The following is a 26592-nucleotide window of genomic DNA, read 5'->3' as shown; positions in this document are numbered from 1 at the left end:
GCAGTTATGAAACACTCTTTTTGTAGAAAATGCAAGTGGAGATTCGGAGCGCTAAGAGGGTAATAGTGGAAAAAGGAATGTCTTCAAATATAAACTACACAGAATCATTCGGTGAAACTTCTTTCTGATCTGTGCATTCAGCTAACAGAGTTAAACCATACTTTTGATTGAGCAGATCTGAACACTCTTTCTGTAGAAAATGCAACTGGACATTTGGAGCGCTAAGAGCGTAGTAGTGGAAAAAGGAATATATTCAAATATAAACTACACAGAAGGATTCTGTGAAACTTCTTTCTGATCTGAGCATTCAGCTAGCAGAGTTAAACCATACTTTTGATTGAGCAGTTTTGATACACTCTGTCTGTAGAAAATGCAACTGGACATTCGTAGCGCTAAGTGGGTAATAGTGGAAAAAAGAATATGTTCAAATATAAACTACACAGAAGCATTGTATGAAACTTCTTTCTGTTCTGTGCATTCAACTAACAGAGTTGAACCTTACTTTTGATTGAGCCGTTCTGAAACACTCTTTCTGTAGAAACTGCAATTTTACATTCTGAGCGCTAAGAGGCCTATATTGGGAAAAAGAATTTCTACAAATAAAAACTACACAGAAGAATTGTGTGAAACTTCTTTCTGTTCTGTTTGTTCAACTAAAAGAGTTGAACCTTAGTTTTGATTGAGCCGTTCTGAAACACTCTTTCTGTAGAAAATGCAAGTGGAGATTCGGAGCGCTAAGAGGGTAATAGTGGAAAAAGGAATGTCTCCAAATATAAACTACACAGAATCATTCGGTGAAACTTCTTTCTGATCTGTGCATTCAGCTAACAGAGTTAAACCATACTTTTGATTGAGCAGATCTGAACTCTCTTTCTGTAGAAAATGCAACTGGACATTTGGAGCGCTAAGAGAGTAGTAGTGGAAAAAGGAATATATTCAAATATAAACTACACAGAAGCATTCTGTGAAAATTCTTTCTGATCTGAGCATTCAGCTAACAGAGTTAAACCATACTTTTGATTGAGCAGTTTTGAAACACTCTGTCTGTAGAAAATGCAACTGGACATTCGTAGGGCTAAGTGGGTAATAGTGGAAAAAAGAATATGTTCAAATATAAACTACACAGAAGCATTGTATGAAACTCCTTTCTGTTCTGTGCATTCAACTAACAGAGTTGAACCTTACTTTTGATTGAGCCTTTCTGAAACACTCTTTCTGTAGAAACTGAAATTGGACATTCTTAGCGCTAAGAGGCCTATATTGGGAAAAACAATATCTTCAAATAAAAACTACACAGAAGCATTGTGTGAAACTTATTTCTGATATGTTCATTAAGCTAACAGAGTTAAACCATACTTTTGATTGCGCAGTTCTGAACACTCTTTCTGTAGAAAATGCAAGTGGACATTCGGAGCGCTAAGAGGGTAATAGTGGAAAAAGGAATATATTCAAATATAAACTACACAGTAGCATTCTGTGAAAATTCTTTCTGTTCTGTGCATTCAACTAACAGAGTTGAACCTTACTTTTGATTGAGCCGTTCTGAAACACTCTTTCTGTAGAAACTGCAATTGGACATGCTAAGCGCTAAGAGGCCTACATTTTGAAAAAGAATATCTTCAAATAAAAACTACATAGATGCATTCTGTGAAACTTATTTCTGATCTGTAAATTCAGTTAACAGAGATAAAACATATTTTTGATTGAGCAGTTATGAAACACTCTTTTTGTAGAAAATGCAAGTGGAGATTCGGAGCGCTAAGAGGGTAATAGTGGAAAAAGGAATGTCTTCAAATATAAACTACACAGAATCATTCGGTGAAACTTCTTTCTGATCTGTGCATTCAGCTAACAGAGTTAAACCATACTTTTGATTGAGCAGATCTGAACACTCTTTCTGTAGAAAATGCAACTGGACATTTGGAGCGCTAAGAGCGTAGTAGTGGAAAAAGGAATATATTCAAATATAAACTACACAGAAGCATTCTGTGAAACTTCTTTCTGATCTGAGCATTCAGCTAACAGAGTTAAACCATACTTTTGATTGAGCAGTTTTGAAACACTCTGTCTGTAGAAAATGCAACTGGACATTCGTAGAGCTAAGTGGGTAATAGTGGAAAAAAGAAAATGTTCAAATATAAACTACACAGAAGCATTGTATGAAACTTCTTTCTGTTCTGTGCATTCAACTAACAGAGTTGAACCTTACTTTTGATTGAGCCGTTCTGAAACACTCTTTCTGTAGAAACTGCAATTGGACATTCTGAGCGCTAAGAGGCCTATATTGGGAAAAAGAATGTCTACAAATAAAAACTACACAGAAGAATTGTGTGAAACTTCTTTCTGTTCTGTTTGTTCAACTAAAAGAGTTGAAGCTTAGTTTTGATTGAGCCGTTCTGAAACACTCTTTCTGTAGAAAATGCAAGTGGAGATTCGGAGCGCTAAGAGGGTAATAGTGGAAAAAGGAATGTCTCCAAATATAAACTACACAGAATCATTCGGTGAAACTTCTTTCTGATCTGTGCATTCAGCTAACAGAGTTAAACCATACTTTTGATTGAGCAGATCTGAACTCTCTTTCTGTAGAAAATGCAACTGGACATTTGGAGCGCTAAGAGAGTAGTAGTGGAAAAAGGAATATATTCAAATATAAATTACACAGAAGCATTCTGTGAAATTTCTTTCTGATCTGAGCATTCAGCAAACAGAGTTAAACCATACTTTTGATTGAGCAGTTTTGAAACACTCTGTCTGTAGAAAATGCAACTGGACATTCGTAGCGCTAAGTGGGTAATAGTGGAAAAAAGAATATGTTCAAATATAAACTACACAGAAGCATTGTATGAAACTTCTTTCTGTTCTGTGCATTCAACTAACAGAGTTGAACCTTACTTTTGATTGAGCCTTTCTGAAACACTCTTTCTGTAGAAACTGCAATTGGACATTCTGAGCGCTAAGAGGCCTATATTGGGAAAAAAAATATCTTCAAATAAAAACTACACAGAAGCATTGTGTGAAACTTATTTCTGATATGTTCATTAAGCTCACAGAGTTAAACCATACTTTTGATTGCGCAGTTCTGAACACTCTTTCTGTAGAAAATGCAAGTGGACATTCGGAGCGCTAAGAGGGTAATAGTGGAAAAAGGAATATATTCAAATATAAACTACACAGTAGCATTCTGTGAAAATTCTTTCTGTTCTGTGCATTCAACTAACAGAGTTGAACCTTACTTTTGATTGAGCCGTTCTGAAACACTCTTTCTGTAGAAACTGCAATTGGACATGCTAAGCGCTAAGAGGCCTACATTTTGAAAAAGAATATCTTCAAATAAAAAATACACAGATGCATTCTGTGAAACTTATTTCTGATCTGTAAATTCAGTTAACAGAGATAAAACATATTTTTGATTGAGCAGTTATGAAACACTCTTTTTGTAGAAAATGCAAGTGGAGATTCGGAGCGCTAAGAGGGTAATAGTGGAAAAAGGAATGTCTTCAAATATAAACTACACAGAATCATTCGGTGAAACTTCTTTCTGATCTGTGCATTCAGCTAACAGAGTTAAACCATACTTTTGATTGAGCAGATCTGAACACTCTTTCTGTAGAAAATGCAACTGGACATTTGGAGCGCTAAGAGCGTAGTAGTGGAAAAAGGAATATATTCAAATATAAACTACACAGAAGGATTCTGTGAAACTTCTTTCTGATCTGAGAATTCAGCTAGCAGAGTTAAACCATACTTTTGATTGAGCAGTTTTGATACACTCTGTCTGTAGAAAATGCAACTGGACATTCGTAGCGCTAAGTGGGTAATAGTGGAAAAAAGAATAAGTTCAAATATAAACTACACAGAAGCATTGTATGAAACTTCTTTCTGTTCTGTGCATTCAACTAACAGAGTTGAACCTTACTTTTGATTGAGCCGTTCTGAAACACTCTTTCTGTAGAAACTGCAATTTTACATTCTGAGCGCTAAGAGGCCTATATTGGGAAAAAGAATTTCTACAAATAAAAACTACACAGAAGAATTGTGTGAAACTTCTTTCTGTTCTGTTTGTTCAACTAAAAGAGTTGAACCTTAGTTTTGATTGAGCCGTTCTGAAACACTCTTTCTGTAGAAAATGCAAGTGGAGATTCGGAGCGCTAAGAGGGTAATAGTGGAAAAAGGAATGTCTCCAAATATAAACTACACAGAATCATTCGGTGAAACTTCTTTCTGATCTGTGCATTCAGCTAACAGAGTTAAACCATACTTTTGATTGAGCAGATCTGAACTCTCTTTCTGTAGAAAATGCAACTGGACATTTGGAGCGCTAAGAGAGTAGTAGTGGAAAAAGGAATATATTCAAATATAAACTACACAGAAGCATTCTGTGAAAATTCTTTCTGATCTGAGCATTCAGCTAACAGAGTTAAACCATACTTTTGATTGAGCAGTTTTGAAACACTCTGTCTGTAGAAAATGCAACTGGACATTCGTAGCGCTAAGTGGGTAATAGTGGAAAAAAGAATATGTTCAAATATAAACTACACAGAAGCATTGTATGAAACTCCTTTCTGTTCTGTGCATTCAACTAACAGAGTTGAACCTTACTTTTGATTGAGCCTTTCTGAAACACTCTTTCTGTAGAAACTGAAATTGGACATTCTTAGCGCTAAGAGGCCTATATTGGGAAAAACAATATCTTCAAATAAAAACTACACAGAAGCATTGTGTGAAACTTATTTCTGATATGTTCATTAAGCTAACAGAGTTAAACCATACTTTTGATTGCGCAGTTCTGAACACTCTTTCTGTAGAAAATGCAAGTGGACATTCGGAGCGCTAAGAGGGTAATAGTGGAAAAAGGAATATATTCAAATATAAACTACACAGTAGCATTCTGTGAAAATTCTTTCTGTTCTGTGCATTCAACTAACAGAGTTGAACCTTACTTTTGATTGAGCCGTTCTGAAACACTCTTTCTGTAGAAACTGCAATTGGACATGCTAAGCGCTAAGAGGCCTACATTTTGAAAAAGAATATCTTCAAATAAAAACTACACAGATGCATTCTGTGAAACTTATTTCTGATCTGTAAATTCAGTTAACAGAGATAAAACATATTTTTGATTGAGCAGTTATGAAACACTCTTTTTGTAGAAAATGCAAGTGGAGATTCGGAGCGCTAAGAGGGTAATAGTGGAAAAAGGAATGTCTTCAAATATAAACTACACAGAATCATTCGGTGAAACTTCTTTCTGATCTGTGCATTCAGCTAACAGAGTTAAACCATACTTTTGATTGAGCAGATCTGAACACTCTTTCTGTAGAAAATGCAACTGGACATTTGGAGCGCTAAGAGCGTAGTAGTGGAAAAAGGAATATATTCAAATATAAACTACACAGAAGCATTCTGTGAAACTTCTTTCTGATCTGAGCATTCAGCTAACAGAGTTAAATCATACTTTTGATTGAGCAGTTTTGATACACTCTGTCTGTAGAAAATGCAACTGGACATTCGTAGCGCTAAGTGGGTAATAGTGGAAAAAAGAATATGTTCAAATATAAACTACACAGAAGCATTGTATGAAACTTCTTTCTGTTCTGTGCATTCAACTAACAGAGTTGAACCTTACTTTTGATTGAGCCGTTCTGAAACACTCTTTCTGTAGAAACTGCAATTGGACATTCTGAGCGCTAAGAGGCCTATATTGGGAAAAAGAATGTCTACAAATAAAAACTACACAGAAGAATTGTGTGAAACTTCTTTCTGTTCTGTTTGTTAAACAAAAAGAGTTGAACCTTAGTTTTGATTGAGCCGTTCTGAAACACTCTTTCTGTAGAAAATGCAAGTGGAGATTCGGAGCGCTAAGAGGGTAATAGTGGAAAAAGGAATGTCTCCAAATATAAACTACACAGAATCATTCGGTGAAACTTGTTTCTGATCTGTGCATTCAGCTAACAGAGTTAAAACATACTTTTGATTGAGCAGATCTGAACTCTCTTTCTGTAGAAAATGCAACTGGACATTTGGAGCGCTAAGAGAGTAGTAGTGGAAAAAGGAATATATTCAAATATAAACTACACAGAAGCATTCTGTGAAACTTCTTTCTGATCTGAGCATTCAGCTAACAGAGTTAAACCATACTTTTGATTGAGCAGTTTTGAAACACTCTGTCTGTAGAAAATGCAACTGGACATTCGTAGCGCTAAGTGGGTAATAGTGGAAAAAAGAATATGTTCAAATATAAACTACACAGAAGCATTGTATGAAACTTCTTTCTGTTCTGTGCATTCAACTAACAGAGTTGAACCTTACTTTTGATTGAGCCTTTCTGAAACACTCTTTCTGTAGAAACTGCATTTGGACATTCTGAGCGCTAAGAGGCCTATATTGGGAAAAATAATATCTTCAAATAAAAACTACACAGAAGCATTGTGTGAAACTTATTTCTGATATGTTCATTAAGCTAACAGAGTTAAACCATACTTTTGATTGCGCAGTTCTGAACACTCTTTCTGTAGAAAATGCAAGTGGACATTCGGAGCGCTAAGAGGGTAATAGTGGAAAAAGGAATATATTCAAATATAAACTACACAGTAGCATTCTGTGAAAATTCTTTCTGTTCTGTGCATTCAACTAACAGAGTTGAACCTTACTTTTGATTGAGCCGTTCTGAAACACTCTTTCTGTAGAAACTGCAATTGGACATGCTAAGCGCTAAGAGGCCTACATTTTGAAAAAGAATATCTTCAAATAAAAACTACACAGATGCATTCTGTGAAACTTATTTCTGATCTGTAAATTCAGTTAACAGAGATAAAACATATTTTTGATTGAGCAGTTATGAAACACTCTTTTTGTAGAAAATGCAAGTGGAGATTCGGAGCGCTAAGAGGGTAATAGTGGAAAAAGGAATGTCTTCAAATATAAACTACACAGAATCATTCGGTGAAACTTCTTTCTGATCTGTGCATTCAGCTAACAGAGTTAAACCATACTTTTGATTGAGCAGATCTGAACACTCTTTCTGTAGAAAATGCAACTGGACATTTGGAGCGCTAAGAGCGTAGTAGTGGAAAAAGGAATATATTCAAATATAAACTACACAGAAGCATTCTGTGAAACTTCTTTCTGATCTGAGCATTCAGCTAACAGAGTTAAACCATACTTTTGATTGAGCAGTTTTGAAACACTCTGTCTGTAGAAAATGCAACTGGACATTCGTAGCGCTAAGTGGGTAATAGTGGAAAAAAGAATATGTTCAAATATAAACTACACAGAAGCATTGTATGAAACTACTTTCTGTTCTGTGCATTCAACTAACAGAGTTGAACCTTACTTTTGATTGAGCCGTTCTGAAACACTCTTTCTGTAGAAACTGCAATTGGACATTCTGAGCGCTAAGAGGCCTATATTGGGAAAAAGAATGTCTACAAATAAAAACTACACAGAAGAATTGTGTGAAACTTCTTTCTGTTCTGTTTGTTCAACTAAAAGAGTTGAACCTTAGTTTTGATTGAGCCGTTCTGAAACACTCTTTCTGTAGAAAATGCAAGTGGAGATTCGGAGCGCTAAGAGGGTAATAGTGGAAAAAGGAATGTCTCCAAATATAAACTACACAGAATCATTCGGTGAAACTTCTTTCTGATCTGTGCATTCAGCTAACAGAGTTAAAACATACTTTTGATTGAGCAGATCTGAACTCTCTTTCTGTAGAAAATGCAACTGGACATTTGGAGCGCTAAGAGAGTAGTAGTGGAAAAAGGATTATATTCAAATATAAACTACACAGAAGCATTCTGTGAAACTTCTTTCTGATCTGAGCATTCAGCTAACAGAGTTAAACCATACTTTTGATTGAGCAGTTTTGAAACACTCTGTCTGTAGAAAATGCAACTGGACATTCGTAGCGCTAAGTGTGTAATAGTGGAAAAAAGAATATGTTCAAATATAAACTACACAGAAGCATTGTATGAAACTTCTTTCTGTTCTGTGCATTCAACTAACAGAGTTGAACCTTACTTTTGATTGAGCCTTTCTGAAACACTCTTTCTGTAGAAACTGAAATTGGACATTCTGAGCGCTAAGAGGCCTATATTGGGAAAAATAATATCTTCAAATAAAAACTACACAGAAGCATTGTGTGAAACTTATTTCTGATATGTTCATTAAGCTAACAGAGTTAAACCATACTTTTGATTGCGCAGTTCTGAACACTCTTTCTGTAGAAAATGCAAGTGGACATTCGGAGCGCTAAGAGGGTAATAGTGGAAAAAGGAATATATTCAAATATAAACTACACAGTAGCATTCTGTGAAAATTCTTTCTGTTCTGTGCATTCAACTAACAGAGTTGAACCTTACTTTTGATTGAGCCGTTCTGAAACACTCTTTCTGTAGAAACTGCAATTGGACATGCTAAGCGCTAAGAGGCCTACATTTTGAAAAAGAATATCTTCAAATAAAAACTACACAGATGCATTCTGTGAAACTTATTTCTGATCTGTAAATTCAGTTAACAGAGATAAAACATATTTTTGATTGAGCAGTTATGAAACACTCTTTTTGTAGAAAATGCAAGTGGAGATTCGGAGCGCTAAGAGGGTAATAGTGGAAAAAGGAATGTCTTCAAATATAAACTACACAGAATCATTCGGTGAAACTTCTTTCTGATCTGTGCATTCAGCTAACAGAGTTAAACCATACTTTTGATTGAGCAGATCTGAACACTCTTTCTGTAGAAAATGCAACTGGACATTTGGAGCGCTAAGAGCGTAGTAGTGGAAAAAGGAATGTATTCAAATATAAACTACACAGAAGCATTCTGTGAAACTTCTTTCTGATCTGAGCATTCAGCAAACAGAGTTAAACCATACTTTTGATTGAGCAGTTTTGAAACACTCTGTCTGTAGAAAATGCAACTGGACATTCGTAGCGCTAAGTGGGTAATAGTGGAAAAAAGAATATGTTCAAATATAAACTACACAGAAGCATTGTATGAAACTTCTTTCTGTTCTGTGCATTCAACTAACAGAGTTGAACCTTACTTTTGATTGAGCCGTTCTGAAACACTCTTTCTGTAGAAACTGCAATTGGACATTCTGAGCGCTAAGAGGCCTATATTGGGAAAAAGAATGTCTACAAATAAAAACTACACAGAAGAATTGTGTGAAACTTCTTTCTGTTCTGTTTGTTCAACTAAAAGAGTTGAACCTTAGTTTTGATTGAGCCGTTCTGAAACACTCTTTCTGTAGAAAATGCAAGTGGAGATTCGGAGCGCTAAGAGGGTAATAGTGGAAAAAGGAATGTCTCCAAATATAAACTACACAGAATCATTCGGTGAAACTTCTTTCTGATCTGTGCATTCAGCTAACAGAGTTAAACCATACTTTTGATTGAGCAGATCTGAACTCTCTTTCTGTAGAAAATGCAACTGGACATTTGGAGCGCTAAGAGAGTAGTAGTGGAAAAAGGAATATATTCAAATATAAACTACACAGAAGCATTCTGTGAAACTTCTTTCTGATCTGAGCATTCAGCTAACAGAGTTAAACCATACTTTTGATTGAGCAGTTTTGAAACACTCTGTCTGTAGAAAATGCAACTGGACATTCGTAGCGCTAAGTGGGTAATAGTGGAAAAAAGAATATGTTCAAATATAAACTACACAGAAGCATTGTATGAAACTTCTTTCTGTTCTGTGCATTCAACTAACAGAGTTGAACCTTACTTTTGATTGAGCCTTTCTGAAACACTCTTTCTGTAGAAACTGAAATTGGACATTCTGAGCGCTAAGAGGCCTATATTGGGAAAAATAATATCTTCAAATAAAAACTACACAGAAGCATTGTGTGAAACTTATTTCTGATATGTTCATTAAGCTAACAGAGTTAAACCATACTTTTGATTGCGCAGTTCTGAACACTCCTTCTGTAGAAAATGCAAGTGGACATTCGGAGCGCTAAGAGGGTAATAGTGGAAAAAGGAATATATTCAAATATAAACTACACAGTAGCATTCTGTGAAAATTCTTTCTGTTCTGTGCATTCAACTAACAGAGTTGAACCTTACTTTTGATTGAGCCGTTCTGAAACACTCTTTCTGTAGAAACTGCAATTGGACATGCTAAGCGCTAAGAGGCCTACATTTTGAAAAAGAATATCTTCAAATAAAAACTACACAGATGCATTCTGTGAAACTTATTTCTGATCTGTAAATTCAGTTAACAGAGATAAAACATATTTTTGATTGAGCAGTTATGAAACACTCTTTTTGTAGAAAATGCAAGTGGAGATTCGGAGCGCTAAGAGGGTAATAGTGGAAAAAGGAATGTCTTCAAATATAAACTACACAGAATCATTCGGTGAAACTTCTTTCTGATCTGTGCATTCAGCTAACAGAGTTAAACCATACTTTTGATTGAGCAGATCTGAACACTCTTTCTGTAGAAAATGCAACTGGACATTTGGAGCGCTAAGAGCGTAGTAGTGGAAAAAGGAATATATTCAAATATAAACTACACAGAAGCATTCTGTGAAACTTCTTTCTGATCTGAGCATTCAGCTAACAGAGTTAAACCATACTTTTGATTGAGCAGTTTTGAAACACTCTGTCTGTAGAAAATGCAACTGGACATTCGTAGCGCTAAGTGGGTAATAGTGGAAAAAAGAATATGTTCAAATATAAACTACACAGAAGCATTGTATGAAACTTCTTTCTGTTCTGTGCATTCAACTAACAGAGTTGAACCTTACTTTTGATTGAGCCGTTCTGAAACACTCTTCCTGTAGAAACTGCAATTGGACATTCTGAGCGCTAAGAGGCCTATATTGGGAAAAAGAATGTCTACAAATAAAAACTACACAGAAGAATTGTGTGAAACTTCTTTCTGTTCTGTTTGTTCAACTAAAAGAGTTGAACCTTAGTTTTGATTGAGCCGTTCTGAAACACTCTTTCTGTAGAAAATGCAAGTGGAGATTCGGAGCGCTAAGAGGGTAATAGTGGAAAAAGGAATGTCTCCAAATATAAACTACACAGAATCATTCGGTGAAACTTCTTTCTGATCTGTGCATTCAGCTAACAGAGTTAAACCATACTTTTGATTGAGCAGATCTGAACTCTCTTTCTGTAGAAAATGCAACTGGACATTTGGAGCGCTAAGAGAGTAGTAGTGGAAGAAGGAATATATTCAAATATAAACTACACAGAAGCATTCTGTGAAACTTCTTTCTGATCTGAGCATTCAGCTAACAGAGTTAAACCATACTTTTGATTGAGCAGTTTTGAAACACTCTGTCTGTAGAAAATGCAACTGGACATTCGTAGCGCTAAGTGGGTAATAGTGGAAAAAAGAATATGTTCAAATATAAACTACACAGAAGCATTGTATGAAACTTCTTTCTGTTCTGTGCATTCAACTAACAGAGTTGAACCTTACTTTTGATTGAGCCTTTCTGAAACACTCTTTCTGTAGAAACTGAAATTGGACATTCTGAGCGCTAAGAGGCCTATATTGGGAAAAATAATATCTTCAAATAAAAACTACACAGAAGCATTGTGTGAAACTTATTTCTGATATGTTCATTAAGCTAACAGAGTTAAACCATACTTTTGATTGCGCAGTTCTGAACACTCTTTCTGTAGAAAATGCAAGTGGACATTCGGAGCGCTAAGAGGGTAATAGTGGAAAAAGGAATATATTCAAATATAAACTACACAGTAGCATTCTGTGAAAATTCTTTCTGTTCTGTGCATTCAACTAACAGAGTTGAACCTTACTTTTGATTGAGCCGTTCTGAAACACTCTTTCTGTAGAAACTGCAATTGGACATGCTAAGCGCTAAGAGGCCTACATTTTGAAAAAGAATATCTTCAAATAAAAACTACACAGATGCATTCTGTGAAACTTATTTCTGATCTGTAAATTCAGTTAACAGAGATAAAACATATTTTTGATTGAGCAGTTATGAAACACTCTTTTTGTAGAAAATGCAAGTGGAGATTCGGAGCGCTAAGAGGGTAATAGTGGAAAAAGGAATGTCTTCAAATATAAACTACACAGAATCATTCGGTGAAACATCTTTCTGATCTGTGCATTCAGCTAACAGAGTTAAACCATACTTTTGATTGAGCAGATCTGAACACTCTTTCTGTAGAAAATGCAACTGGACATTTGGAGCGCTAAGAGCGTAGTAGTGGAAAAAGGAATATATTCAAATATAAACTACACAGAAGCATTCTGTGAAACTTCTTTCTGATCTGAGCATTCAGCTAACAGAGTTAAACCATACTTTTGATTGAGCAGTTTTGAAACACTCTGTCTGTAGAAAATGCAACTGGACATTCGTAGCGCTAAGTGGGTAATAGTGGAAAAAAGAATATGTTCAAGTATAAACTACACAGAAGCATTGTATGAAACTTCTTTCTGTTCTGTGCATTCAACTAACAGAGTTGAACCTTACTTTTGATTGAGCCGTTCTGAAACACTCTTTCTGTAGAAACTGCAATTGGACATTCTGAGCGCTAAGAGGCCTATATTGGGAAAAAGAATGTCTACAAATAAAAACTACACAGAAGAATTGTGTGAAACTTCTTTCTGTTCTGTTTGTTCAACTAAAAGAGTTGAACCTTAGTTTTGATTGAGCCGTTCTGAAACACTCTTTCTGTAGAAAATGCAAGTGGAGATTCGGAGCGCTAAGAGGGTAATAGTGGAAAAAGGAATGTCTCCAAATATAAACTACACAGAATCATTCGGTGAAACTTCTTTCTGATCTGTGCATTCAGCTAACAGAGTTAAACCATACTTTTGATTGAGCAGATCTGAACTCTCTTTCTGTAGAAAATGCAACTGGACATTTGGAGCGCTAAGAGAGTAGTAGTGGAAAAAGGAATATATTCAAATATAAACTACACAGAAGCATTCTGTGAAACTTCTTTCTGATCTGAGCATTCAGCAAACACAGTTAAACCATACTTTTGATTGATCAGTTTTGAAACACTCTGTCTGTAGAAAATGCAACTGGACATTCGTAGCGCTAAGTGGGTAATAGTGGAAAAAAGAATATGTTCAAATATAAACTACACAGAAGCATTGTATGAAACTTCTTTCTGTTCTGTGCATTCAACTAACAGAGTTGAACCTTACTTTTGATTGAGCCTTTCTGAAACACTCTTTCTGTAGAAACTGCAATTGGACATTCTGAGCGCTAAGAGGCCTATATTGGGAAAAATAATATCTTCAAATTAAAACTACACAGAAGCATTGTGTGAAACTTATTTCTGATATGTTCATTAAGCTAACAGAGTTAAACCATACTTTTGATTGCGCAGTTCTGAACACTCTTTCTGTAGAAAAAGCAAGTGGACATTCGGAGCGCTAAGAGGGTAATAGTGGAAAAAGGAATATATTCAAATATAAACTACACAGTAGCATTCTGTGAAAATTCTTTCTGTTCTGTGCATTCAACTAACAGAGTTGAACCTTACTTTTGGTTGAGCCGTTCTGAAACACTCTTTCTGTAGAAACTGCAATTGGACATTCTAAGCGCTAAGAGGCCTACATTTTGAAAAAGAATATCTTCAAATAAAAACTACGCAGATGCGTTCTGTGAAACTTATTTCTGATCTGTAAATTCAGTTAACAGAGATAAAACATATTTTTGATTGAGCAGTTATGAAACACTCTTTTTGTAGAAAATGCAAGTGGAGATTCGGAGCGCTAAGCGGGTAATAGTGGAAAAAGGAATGTCTTCAAATATAAACTACACAGAATCATTCGGTGAAACTTCTTTCTGATCTGTGCATTCAGCTAACAGAGTTAAACCATACTTTTGATTGAGCAGATCTGAACACTCTTTCTGTAGAAAATGCAACTGGACATTTGGAGCGCTAAGAGCGTAGTATTGGAAAAAGTAATATATATAATATAAACTACACAGAAGCATTCTGTGAAACTTCTTTCTGATCTGAGCATTCAGCTAACAGAGTTAAACCATACTTTTGATTGAACAGTTTTGAAACACTCTGTCTGTAGAAAATGCAACGGGACATTCGTAGCGCTAAGTGGGTAATAGTGGAAAAAAGAATATGTTCAAATATAAACTACACAGAAGCATTGTATGAAACTTCTTTCTGTTCTGTGCATTCAACTAACAGAGTTGAACCTTACTTTTGATTGAGCCGTTCTGAAACACTCTTTCTGTAGAAACTGCAATTGGACATGCTAAGCGCTAAGAGGCCTACATTGGGAAAAAGAATATCTTCAAATAAAAACTACACAGATGCATTCTGTGAAACTTATTTCTGATCTGTAAATTCAGTTAACAGAGATAAAACATATTTTTGATTGAGCAGTTATGAAACACTCTTTTTGTAGAAAATGCAAGTGGAGATTCGGAGCGCTAAGAGGGTAATAGTGGAAAAAGGAATGTCTTCAAATATAAACTACACAGAATCATTCGGTGAAACTTCTTTCGTATCTGTGCATTCAGCTAACAGAGTTAAACCATACTTTTGATTGAGCAGATCTGAACACTCTTTCTGTAGAAAATGCAACTGGACATTTGGAGCGCTAAGAGCGTAGTAGTGGAAAAAGGAATATATTCAAATATAAACTACACAGAAGCATTGTGTGAAACTTCTTTCTGATCTGAGCATTCAGCTAACAGAGTTAAACCATACTTTTGATTGAGCAGTTTTGAAACACTCTGTCTGTAGAAAATGCAACTGGACATTCGTAGCGCCAAGTGGGTAATAGTGGAAAAAAGAATATGTTCAAATATAAACTACACAGAATCATTGTATGAAACTTCTTTCTGTTCTGTGCATTCAACTAACAGAGTTGAACCTTACTTTTGATTGAGCCGTTCTGAAACACTCTTTCTGTAGAAACTGCAATTGGACATTATGAGCGCTAAGAGGCCTATATTGGGAAAAAGAATGTCTACAAATAAAAACTACACAGAAGAATTGTGTGAAACTCCTTTCTGTTCTGTTTGTTCAACTAAAAGAGTTGAACCTTAGTTTTGATTGAGCCGTTCTGAAACACACTTTCTGTAGAAAATGCAAGTGGAGATTTGGAGCGCTAAGAGGGTAATAGTGGAAAAAGGAATGTCTCCAAATATAAACTACACAGAATCATTCTGTGAAACTTCTTTCTGATCTGTGCATTCAGCTAACAGAGTTAAACCATACTTTTGATTGAGCAGATCTGAACACTCTTTCTGTAGAAAATGCAACTGGACATTTGGAGCGCTAAGAGTGTAGTAGTGGATAAAGGAATATATTCAAATATAAACTACACAGAAGCATTCTGTGAAAATTCTTTCTGATCTGAGCATTCAGCTAACAGAGTTAAACCATACTTTTGATTGAGCAGTTTTGAAACACTCTGTCTGTAGAAAATTCAACTGGACATTCGTAGCGCTAAGTGGGTAATAGTGGAAAAAAGAATATGTTCAAATATAAACTACACAGAAGCATTGTATGAAACTTCTTTCTGTTCTGTGCATTCAACTAACAGAGTTGAACCTTACTTTTGATTGAGCCGTTCTGAAACACTCTTTCTGTAGAAACTGCAATTGGACATGCTAAGCGCTAAGAGGCCTACATTGGGAAAAAGAATAACTTCAATTAAAAACTACACAGATGCATTCTGTGAAACTTATTTCTGATCTGTAAATTCAGTTAACAGAGATAAAACATATTTTTGATTGAGCAGTTATGAAACACTCTTTTTGTAGAAAATGCAAGTGGAGATTCGGAGCGCTAAGAGGGTAATAGTGGAAAAAGGAATGTCTTCAAATATAAACTACACAGAATCATTCGTGAAACTTCTTTCTGATCTGTGCATTCAGCTAACAGAGTTAAACCATACTTTTGATTGAGCAGATCTGAACACTCTTTCTGTAGAAAATGCAACTGGACATTTGGAGCGCTAAGAGAGTAGTAGTGGAAAAAGGAATATATTCAAATATAAACTACACAGAAGCATTCTTTGAAACTTCTTTCTGATCTGAGCATTCAGCTAACAGAGTTAAACCATAGTTTTGATTGAGCAGTTTTGAAACACTCTGTCTGTAGAAAATGCAACTGGACATTCGTAGCGCTAAGTGGGTAATAGTGGAAAAAAGAATATGTTCAAATATAAACTACACAGAAGCATTGTATGAAACTTCTTTCTGTTCTGTGCATTCAACTAACAGAGTTGAACCTTACTTTTGATTGAGCCTTTCTGAAACACTCTTTCTGTAGAAACTGCAATTGGACATTCTGAGCGCTAAGAGGCCTCTATTGGGAAAAATAAAATCTTCAAATAAAAACTACACAGAAGCATTGTGTGAAACTTATTTCTGATATGTTCATTAAGCTAACAGAGTTAAACCATACTTTTGATTGCGCAGTTCTGAAAACTCTTTCTGTAGAAAATGCAAGTGGACATTCGGAGCGCTAAGAGGGTAATAGTCGAAAAAGGAATATATTCAAATATAAACTACACAGTAGCATTCTGTGAAAATTCTTTCTGTTCTGTGCATTCAACTAACAGAGTTGAACCTTACTTTTGATTGAGCCGTTCTGAAACACTCTTTCTGTAGAAACTGCAATTGGACATGCTAAGCGCTAAGAGGCCTACATTGGGAAAAAGAATATCTTCAAATAAAAACTACACAGATGCATTCTGTGAAACTTATTTCTGATCTGTAAATTCAGTTAACAGAGATAAAACATATTTTTGATTGAGCAGTTATGAAACACTCTTTTTGTAGAAAATGCAAGTGGAGATTCGGAGCGCTAAGAGGGTAATAGTGGAAAAAGGAATGTCTCCAAATATAAACTACACAGAATCATTCTGTGAAACTTCTTTCTGATCTGTGCATTCAGCTAACAGAGTTAAACCACACTTTTGATTGAGCAGATCTGAACACTCTTTCTGTAGAAAATGCAACTGGACATTTGGAGCGCTAAGAGAGTAGTAGTCGAAAAAGGAATATATTCAAATATAAACTACACAGAAGCATTCTGTGAAACTTCTTTCTGATCTGAGCATTCAGCTAACAGATTTAAACCATACTTTTGATTGAGCAGTTTTGAAACACTCTGTCTGTAGAAAATGCAACTGGACATTCGTAGCGCTAAGTGGGTAATAGTGGAAAAAAGAATATGTTCAAATATAAACTACACAGAAGCATTGTATGAAACTTCTTTCTGTTCTGTGCATTCAACTAACAGAGTTGAACCTTACTTTTGATTGAGCCTTTCTGAAACACTCTTTCTGTAGAAACTGCAATTGGACATTCTGAGCGCTAAGAGGCCTATATTGGGAAAAATAATATCTTCAAATAAAAACTACACAGAAGCATTGTGTGAAACTTATTTCTGATATGTTCATTAAGCTAACAGAGTTAAACCATACTTTTGATTGCGCAGTTCTGAACACTCTTTCTGTAGAAAATGCAAGTGGAAATTCGGAGCGCTAAGAGGGTAATAGTGGAAAAAGGAATATATTCAAATATAAACTACACAGTAGCATTCTGTGAAAATTCTTTCTGTTCTGTGCATTCAACTAACAGAGTTGAACCTTACTTTTGATTGAGCCGTTCTGAAACACTCTTTCTGTAGAAACTGCAATTGGACATGCTAAGCGCTAAGAGGCCTACATTGGGAAAAAGAATATCTTCAAATAAAAACTACACAGATGCATTCTGTGAAACTTATTTCTGATCTGTAAATTCAGTTAACAGAGATAAAACATATTTTTGATTGAGCAGTTATGAAACACTCTTTTTGTAGAAAATGCAAGTGGAGATTCGGAGCGCTAAGAGGGTAATTGTGGAAAAAGGAATGTCTTCAAATATAAACTACACAGAATCATTCGGTGAAACTTCTTTCGTATCTGTGCATTCAGCTAACAGAGTTAAACCATACTTTTGATTGAGCAGATCTGAACACTCTTTCTGTAGAAAATGCAACTGGACATTTGGAGCGCTAAGAGCGTAGTAGTGGAAAAAGTAATATATTCAAATATAAACTACACAGAAGCATTGTGTGAAACTTCTTTCTGATCTGAGCATTCAGCTAACAGAGTTAAACCATACTTTTGATTGAGCAGTTTTGAAACACTCTGTCTGTAGAAAATGCAACTGGACATTCGTAGCGCCAAGTGGGTAATAGTGGAAAAAAGAATATTTTCAAATATAAACTACACAGAATCATTGTATGAAACTTCTTTCTGTTCTGTGCATTCAACTAACAGAGTTGAACCTTACTTTTGATTGAGCCGTTCTGAAACACTCTTTCTGTAGAAACTGCAATTGGACATTATGAGCGCTAAGAGGCCTATATTGGGAAAAAGAATGTCTACAAATAAAAACTACACAGAAGAATTGTGTGAAACTTCTTTCTGTTCTGTTTGTTCAACTAAAAGAGTTGAACCTTAGTTTTGATTGAGCCGTTCTGAAACACACTTTCTGTAGAAAATGCAAGTGGAGATTTGGAGCGCTAAGAGGGTAATAGTGGAAAAAGGAATGTCTCCAAATATAAACTACACAGAATCATTCTGTGAAACTTCTTTCTGATCTGTGCATTCAGCTAACAGAGTTAAACCATACTTTTGATTGAGCAGATCAGAACACTCTTTCTGTAGAAAATGCAACTGGACATTTGGAGCGCTAAGAGTGTAGTAGTGGATAAAGGAATATATTCAAATATAAACTACACAGAAGCATTCTGTGAAACTTCTTTCTAATCTGAGCATTCAGCTAACAGAGTTAAACCATACTTTTGATTGAGCAGTTTTGAAACACTCTGTCTGTAGAAAATTCAACTGGACATTCGTAGCGCTAAGTGGGTAATAGTGGAAAAAAGAATATGTTCAAATATAAACTACAAAGAAGCATTGTATGAAACTTCTTTCTGTTCTGTGCATTCAACTAACAGAGTTGAACCTTACTTTTGATTGAGCCTTTCTGAAACACTCTTTCTGTAGAAACTGCAATTGGACATTATGAGCGCTAAGAGGCCTATATTGGGAAAAAGAATGTCTACAAATAAAAACTACACAGAAGAATTGTGTGAAACTCCTTTCTGTTCTGTTTGTTCAACTAAAAGAGTTGAACCTTAGTTTTGATTGAGCCGCTCTGAAACACACTTTCTGTAGAAAATGCAAGTGGAGATTTGGAGCGCTAAGAGGGTAATAGTGGAAAAAGGAATGTCTCCAAATATAAACTACACAGAATCATTCTGTGAAACTTCTTTCTGATCTGTGCATTCAGCTAACAGAGTTAAACCATACTTTTGATTGAGCAGATCTGAACACTCTTTCTGTAGAAAATGCAACTGTACATTTGGAGCGCTAAGAGTGTAGTAGTGGATAAAGGAATATATTCAAATATAAACTACACAGAAGCATTCTGTGAAAATTCTTTCTGATCTGAGCATTCAGCTAACAGAGTTAAACCATACTTTTGATTGAGCAGTTTTGAAACACTCTGTCTGTAGAAAATTCAACTGGACATTCGTAGCGCTAAGTGGGTAATAGTGGAAAAAAGAATATGTTCAAATATAAACTACACAGAAGCATTGTATGAAACTTCTTTCTGTTCTGTGCATTCAACTAACAGAGTTGAACCTTACTTTTGATTGAGCCTTTCTGAAACACTCATTCTGTAGAAACTGCAATTGGACATTCTGAGCGCTAAGAGGCCTATATTGGGAAAAATAATATCTTCAAATAAAAACTACACAGAAGCATTGTGTGAAACTTATTTCTGATATGTTCATTAAGCTAACAGAGTTAAACCATACTTTTGATTGTGCAGTTCTGAACACTCTTTCTGTAGAAAATGGAAGTGGACATTCGGAGCGCTAAGAGGGTAATAGTGGAAAAAGGAATATATTCAAATATAAACCACACAGTAGCATTCTGTGAAAATTCTTTCTGTTTTGTGCATTCAACTAACAGAGTTGAACCTTAATTTTGATTGAGCCGTTCTGAAACACTCTTTCTGTAGAAACTGCAATTGGACATGCTAAGCGCTAAGAGGCCTACATTGGGAAAAAGAATATCTTCAATTAAAAACTACACAGATGCATTCTGTGAAACTTATTTCTGATCTGTAAATTCAGTTAACAGAGATAAAACATATTTTTGATTGAGCAGTTATGAAACACTCTTTTTGTAGAAAATGCAAGTGGAGATTCGGAGCGCTAAGAGGGTAATAGTGGAAAAAGGAATGTCTTCAAATATAAACTACACAGAATCATTCGTGAAACTTCTTTCTGATCTGTGCATTCAGCTAACAGAGTTAAACCATACTTTTGATTGAGCAGATCTGAACACTCTTTCTGTAGAAAATGCAACTGGACATTTGGAGCGCTAAGAGAGTAGTAGTGGAAAAAGGAATATATTCAAATATAAACTACACAGAAGCATTCTTTGAAACTTCTTTCTGATCTGAGCATTCAGCTAACAGAGTTAAACCATACTTTTGATTGAGCAGTTTTGAAACACTCTGTCTGTAGAAAATGCAACTGGACATTCGTAGCGCTAAGTGGGTAATAGTGGAAAAAAGAATATGTTCAAATATAAACTACACAGAAGCATTGTATGAAACTTCTTTCTGTTCTGTGCATTCAACTAACAGAGTTGAACCTTACTTTTGATTGAGCCTTTCTGAAACACTCTTTCTGTAGAAACTGCAATTGGACATTCTGAGCGCTAAGAGGCCTCTATTGGGAAAAATAAAATCTTCAAATAAAAACTACACAGAAGCATTGTGTGAAACTTATTTCTGATATGTTCATTAAGCTAACAGAGTTAAACCATACTTTTGATTGCGCAGTTCTGAAAACTCTTTCTGTAGAAAATGCAAGTGGACATTCGGAGCGCTAAGAGGGTAATAGTCGAAAAAGGAATATATTCAAATATAAACTACACAGTAGCATTCTGTGAAAATTCTTTCTGTTCTGTGCATTCAACTAACAGAGTTGAACCTTACTTTTGATTGAGCCGTTCTGAAACACTCTTTCTGTAGAAACTGCAATTGGACATGCTAAGCGCTAAGAGGCCTACATTGGGAAAAAGAATATCTTCAAATAAAAACTACACAGATGCATTCTGTGAAACTTATTTCTGATCTGTAAATTCAGTTAACAGAGATAAAACATATTTTTGATTGAGCAGTTATGAAACACTCTTTTTGTAGAAAATGCAAGTGGAGATTCGGAGCGCTAAGAGGGTAATAGTGGAAAAAGGAATGTCTCCAAATATAAACTACACAGAATCATTCTGTGAAACTTCTTTCTGATCTGTGCATTCAGCTAACAGAGTTAAACCATACTTTTGATTGAGCAGATCTGAACACTCTTTCTGTAGAAAATGCAACTGGACATTTGGAGCGCTAAGAGAGTAGTAGTCGAAAAAGGAATATATTCAAATATAAACTACACAGAAGCATTCTGTGAAACTTCTTTCTGATCTGAGCATTCAGCTAACAGATTTAAACCATACTTTTGATTGAGCAGTTTTGAAACACTCTGTCTGTAGAGAATGCAACTGGACATTCGTAGCGCTAAGTGGGTAATAGTGGAAAAAAGAATATGTTCAAATATAAACTACACAGAAGCATTGTATGAAACTTCTTTCTGTTCTGTGCATTCAACTAACAGAGTTGAACCTTACTTTTGATTGAGCCTTTCTGAAACACTCTTTCTGTAGAAACTGCAATTGGACATTCTGAGCGCTAAGAGGCCTCTATTGGGAAAAATAATATCTTCAAATAAAAACTACACAGAAGCATTGTGTGAAACTTATTTCTGATATGTTCATTAAGCTAACAGAGTTAAACCATACTTTTGATTGCGCAGTTCTGAACACTCTTTCTGTAGAAAATGCAAGTGGAAATTCGGAGCGCTAAGAGGGTAATAGTGGAAAAAGGAATATATTCAAATATAAACTACACAGTAGCATTCTGTGAAAATTCTTTCTGTTCTGTGCATTCAACTAACAGAGTTGAACCTTACTTTTGATTGAGCCGTTCTGAAACACTCTTTCTGTAGAAACTGTAATTGGACATGCTAAGCGCTAAGAGGCCTACATTGGGAAAAAGAATATCTTCAAATAAAAACTACACAGATGCATTCTGTGAAACTTATTTCTGATCTGTAAATTCAGTTAACAGAGATAAAACATATTTTTGATTGAGCAGTTATGAAACACTCTTTTTGTAGAAAATGCAAGTGGAGATTCGGAGCGCTAAGAGGGTAATAGTGGAAAAAGGAATGTCTTCAAATATAAACTACACAGAATCATTCGGTGAAACTTCTTTCGTATCTGTGCATTCAGCTAACAGAGTTAAACCATACTTTTGATTGAGCAGATCTGAACACTCTTTCTGTAGAAAATGCAACTGGACATTTGGAGCGCTAAGAGCGTAGTAGTGGAAAAAGGAATATATTCAAATATAAACTACACAGAAGCATTGTGTGAAACTTCTTTCTGATCTGAGCATTCAGCTAACAGAGTTAAACCATACTTTTGATTGAGCAGTTTTGAAACACTCTGTCTGTAGAAAATGCAACTGGACATTCGTAGCGCCAAGTGGGTAATAGTGGAAAAAAGAATATGTTCAAATATAAACTACACAGAATCATTGTATGAAACTTCTTTCTGTTCTGTGCATTCAACTAACAGAGTTGAACCTTACTTTTGATTGAGCCGTTCTGAAACACTCTTTCTGTAGAAACTGCAATTGGACATTATGAGCGCTAAGAGGCCTATATTGGGAAAAAGAATGTCTACAAATAAAAACTACACAGAAGAATTGTGTGAAACTTCTTTCTGTTCTGTTTGTTCAACTAAAAGAGTTGAACCTTAGTTTTGATTGAGCCGTTCTGAAACACACTTTCTGTAGAAAATGCAAGTGGAGATTTGGAGCGCTAAGAGGGTAATAGTGGAAAAAGTAATGTCTCCAAATATAAACTACACAGAATCATTCTGTGAAACTTCTTTCTGATCTGTGCCTTCAGCTAACAGAGTTAAACCATACTTTTGATTGAGCAGATCTGAACACTCTTTCTGTAGAAAATGCAACTGGACATTTGGAGCGCTAAGAGTGTAGTAGTGGATAAAGGAATATATTCAAATATAAACTACACAGAAGCATTCTGTGAAACTTCTTTCTGATCTGAGCATTCAGCTAACAGAGTTAAACCATACTTTTGATTGAGCAGTTTTGAAACACTCTGTCTGTAGAAAATTCAACTGGACATTCGTAGCGCTAAGTGGGTAATAGTGGAAAAAAGAATATGTTCAAATATAAACTACAAAGAAGCATTGTATGAAACTTCTTTCTGTTCTGTGCATTCAACTAACAGAGTTGAACCTTACTTTTGATTGAGACTTTCTGAAACACTCTTTCTGTAGAAACTGCAATTGGACATTATGAGCGCTAAGAGGCCTATATTGGGAAAAAGAATGTCTACAAATAAAAACTACACAGAAGAATTGTGTGAAACTCCTTTCTGTTCTGTTTGTTCAACTAAAAGAGTTGAACCTTAGTTTTGATTGAGCCGTTCTGAAACACACTTTCTGTAGAAAATGCAAGTGGAGATTTGGAGCGCTAAGAGGGTAATAGTGGAAAAAGGAATGTCTCCAAATATAAACTACACAGAATCATTCTGTGAAACTTCTTTCTGATCTGTGCATTCAGCTAACAGAGTTAAACCATACTTTTGATTGAGCAGATCTGAACACTCTTTCTGTAGAAAATGCAACTGGACATTTGGAGCGCTAAGAGTGTAGTAGTGGATAAAGGAATATATTCAAATATAAACTACACAGAAGCATTCTGTGAAAATTCTTTCTGATCTGAGCATTCAGCTAACAGAGTTAAACCATACTTTTGATTGAGCAGTTTTGAAACACTCTGTCTGTAGAAAATTCAACTGGACATTCGTAGCGCTAAGAGGGTAATAGTGGAAAAAAGAATATGTTCAAATATAAACTACACAGAAGCATTGTATGAAACTTCTTTCTGTTCTGTGCATTCAACTAACAGAGTTGAACCTTACTTTTGATTGAGCCTTTCTGAAACACTCATTCTGTAGAAACTGCAATTGGACATTCTGAGCGCTAAGAGGCCTATATTGGGAAAAATAATATCTTCAAATAAAAACTACACAGAAGCATTGTGTGAAACTTATTTCTGATATGTTCATTAAGCTAACAGAGTTAAACCATACTTTTGATTGCGCAGTTCTGAACACTCTTTCTGTAGAAAATGGAAGTGGACATTCGGAGCGCTAAGAGCGTAATAGTGGAAAAAGGAATATATTCAAATATAAACCACACAGTAGCATTCTGTGGAAATTCTTTCTGTTCTGTGCATTCAACTAACAGAGTTGAACCTTACTTTTGATTGAGCCGTTCTGAAACACTCTTTCTGTAGAAACTGCAATTGGACATGCTAAGCGCTAAGAGGCCTACATTGGGAAAAAGAATATCTTCAATTAAAAACTACACAGATGCATTCTGTGAAACTTATTTCTGATCTGTAAATTCAGTTAACAGAGATAAAACATATTTTTGATTGAGCAGTTATGAAACACTCTTTTTGTAGAAAATGCAAGTGGAGATTCGGAGCGCTAAGAGGGTAATAGTGGAAAAAGGAATGTCTTCAAATATAAACTACACAGAATCATTCGTGAAACTTCTTTCTGATCTGTGGATTCAGCTAACAGAGTTAAACCATACTTTTGATTGAGCAGATCTGAACACTCTTTCTGTAGAAAATGCAACTGGACATTTGGAGCGCTAAGAGAGTAGTAGTGGAAAAAGGAATATATTCAAATATAAACTACACAGAAGCATTCTTTGAAACTTCTTTCTGATCTGAGCATTCAGCTAACAGAGTTAAACCATACTTTTGATTGAGCAGTTTTGAAACACTCTGTCTGTAGAAAATGCAACTGGACATTCGTAGCGCTAAGTGGGTAATAGTGGAAAAAAGAATATGTTCAAATATAAACTACACAGAAGCATTGTATGAAACTTCTTTCTGTTCTGTGCATTCAACTAACAGAGTTGAACCTTACTTTTGATTGAGCCTTTCTGAAACACTCTTTCTGTAGAAACTGCAATTGGACATTCTGAGCGCTAAGAGGCCTCTATTGGGAAAAATAATATCTTCAAATAAAAACTACACAGAAGCATTGTGTGAAACTTATTTCTGATATGTTCATTAAGCTAACAGAGTTAAACCATACTTTTGATTGCGCAGTTCTGAACACTCTTTCTGTAGAAAATGCAAGTGGACATTCGGAGCGCTAAGAGGGTAATAGTGGAAAAAGGAATATATTCAAATATAAACTACACAGTAGCATTCTGTGAAAATTCTTTCTGTTCTGTGCATTCAACTAACAGAGTTGAACCTTACTTTTGATTGAGCCGTTCTGAAACACTCTTTCTGTAGAAACTGCAATTGGACATGCTAAGCGCTAAGAGGCCTACATTGGGAAAAAGAATATCTTCAAATAAAAACTACACAGATGCATTCTGTGAAACTTATTTCTGATCTGTAAATTCAGTTAACAGAGATAAAACATATTTTTGATTGAGCAGTTATGAAACACTCTTTTTGTAGAAAATGCAAGTGGAGATTCGGAGCGCTAAGAGGGTAATAGTGGAAAAAGGAATGTCTTCAAATATAAACTACACAGAATCATTCGGTGAAACTTCTTTCTGATCTGTGCATTCAGCTAACAGAGTTAAACCATACTTTTGATTGAGCAGATCTGAACACTCTTTCTGTAGAAAATGCAACTGGACATTTGGAGCGCTAAGAGCGTAGTAGTGGAAAAAGGAATATATTCAATTATAAACTACACAGAAGCATTCTGTGAAACTTCTTTCTGATCTGAGCATTCAGCTAACAGAGTTAAACCATACTTTTGATTGAGCAGTTTTGAAACACTCTGTCTGTAGAAAATGCAACTGGACATTCGTAGCACCAAGTGGGTAATAGTGGAAAAAAGAATATGTTCAAATATAAACTACACAGAAGCATTGTATGAAACTTCTTTCTGTTCTGTGCATTCAACTAACAGAGTTGAACCTTACTTTTGATTGAGCCGTTCTGAAACACTCTTTCTGTAGAAACTGCAATTGGACATTCTGAGCGCTAAGAGGCCTATATTGGGAAAAAGAATGTCTACAAATAAAAACTACACAGAAGAATTGTGTGAAACTTCTTTCTGTTCTGTTTGTTCAACTAAAAGAGTTGAACCTTAGTTTTGATTGAGCCGTTCTGAAACACACTTTCTGTAGAAAATGCAAGTGGAGATTTGGAGCGCTAATAGGGTAATAGTGGAAAAAGGAATGTCTCCAAGTATAAACTACACAGAATCATTCTGTGAAACTTCTTTCTGATCTGTGCATTCAGCTAACAGAGTTAAACCATACTTTTGATTGAGCAGATCTGAACACTCTTTCTGTAGAAAATGCAACTGGACATTTGGAGCGCTAAGAGTGTAGTAGTGGATAAAGGAATATATTCAAATATAAACTACACAGAAGCATTCTGTGAAACTTCTTTCTGATCTGAGCATT

This window comes from Symphalangus syndactylus, chromosome X, assembly GCF_028878055.3.
Source record: "Symphalangus syndactylus isolate Jambi chromosome X, NHGRI_mSymSyn1-v2.1_pri, whole genome shotgun sequence".
NCBI lineage: Eukaryota > Metazoa > Chordata > Mammalia > Primates > Hylobatidae > Symphalangus > Symphalangus syndactylus.
Note: the sequence above shows the minus strand (reverse complement) of the source record.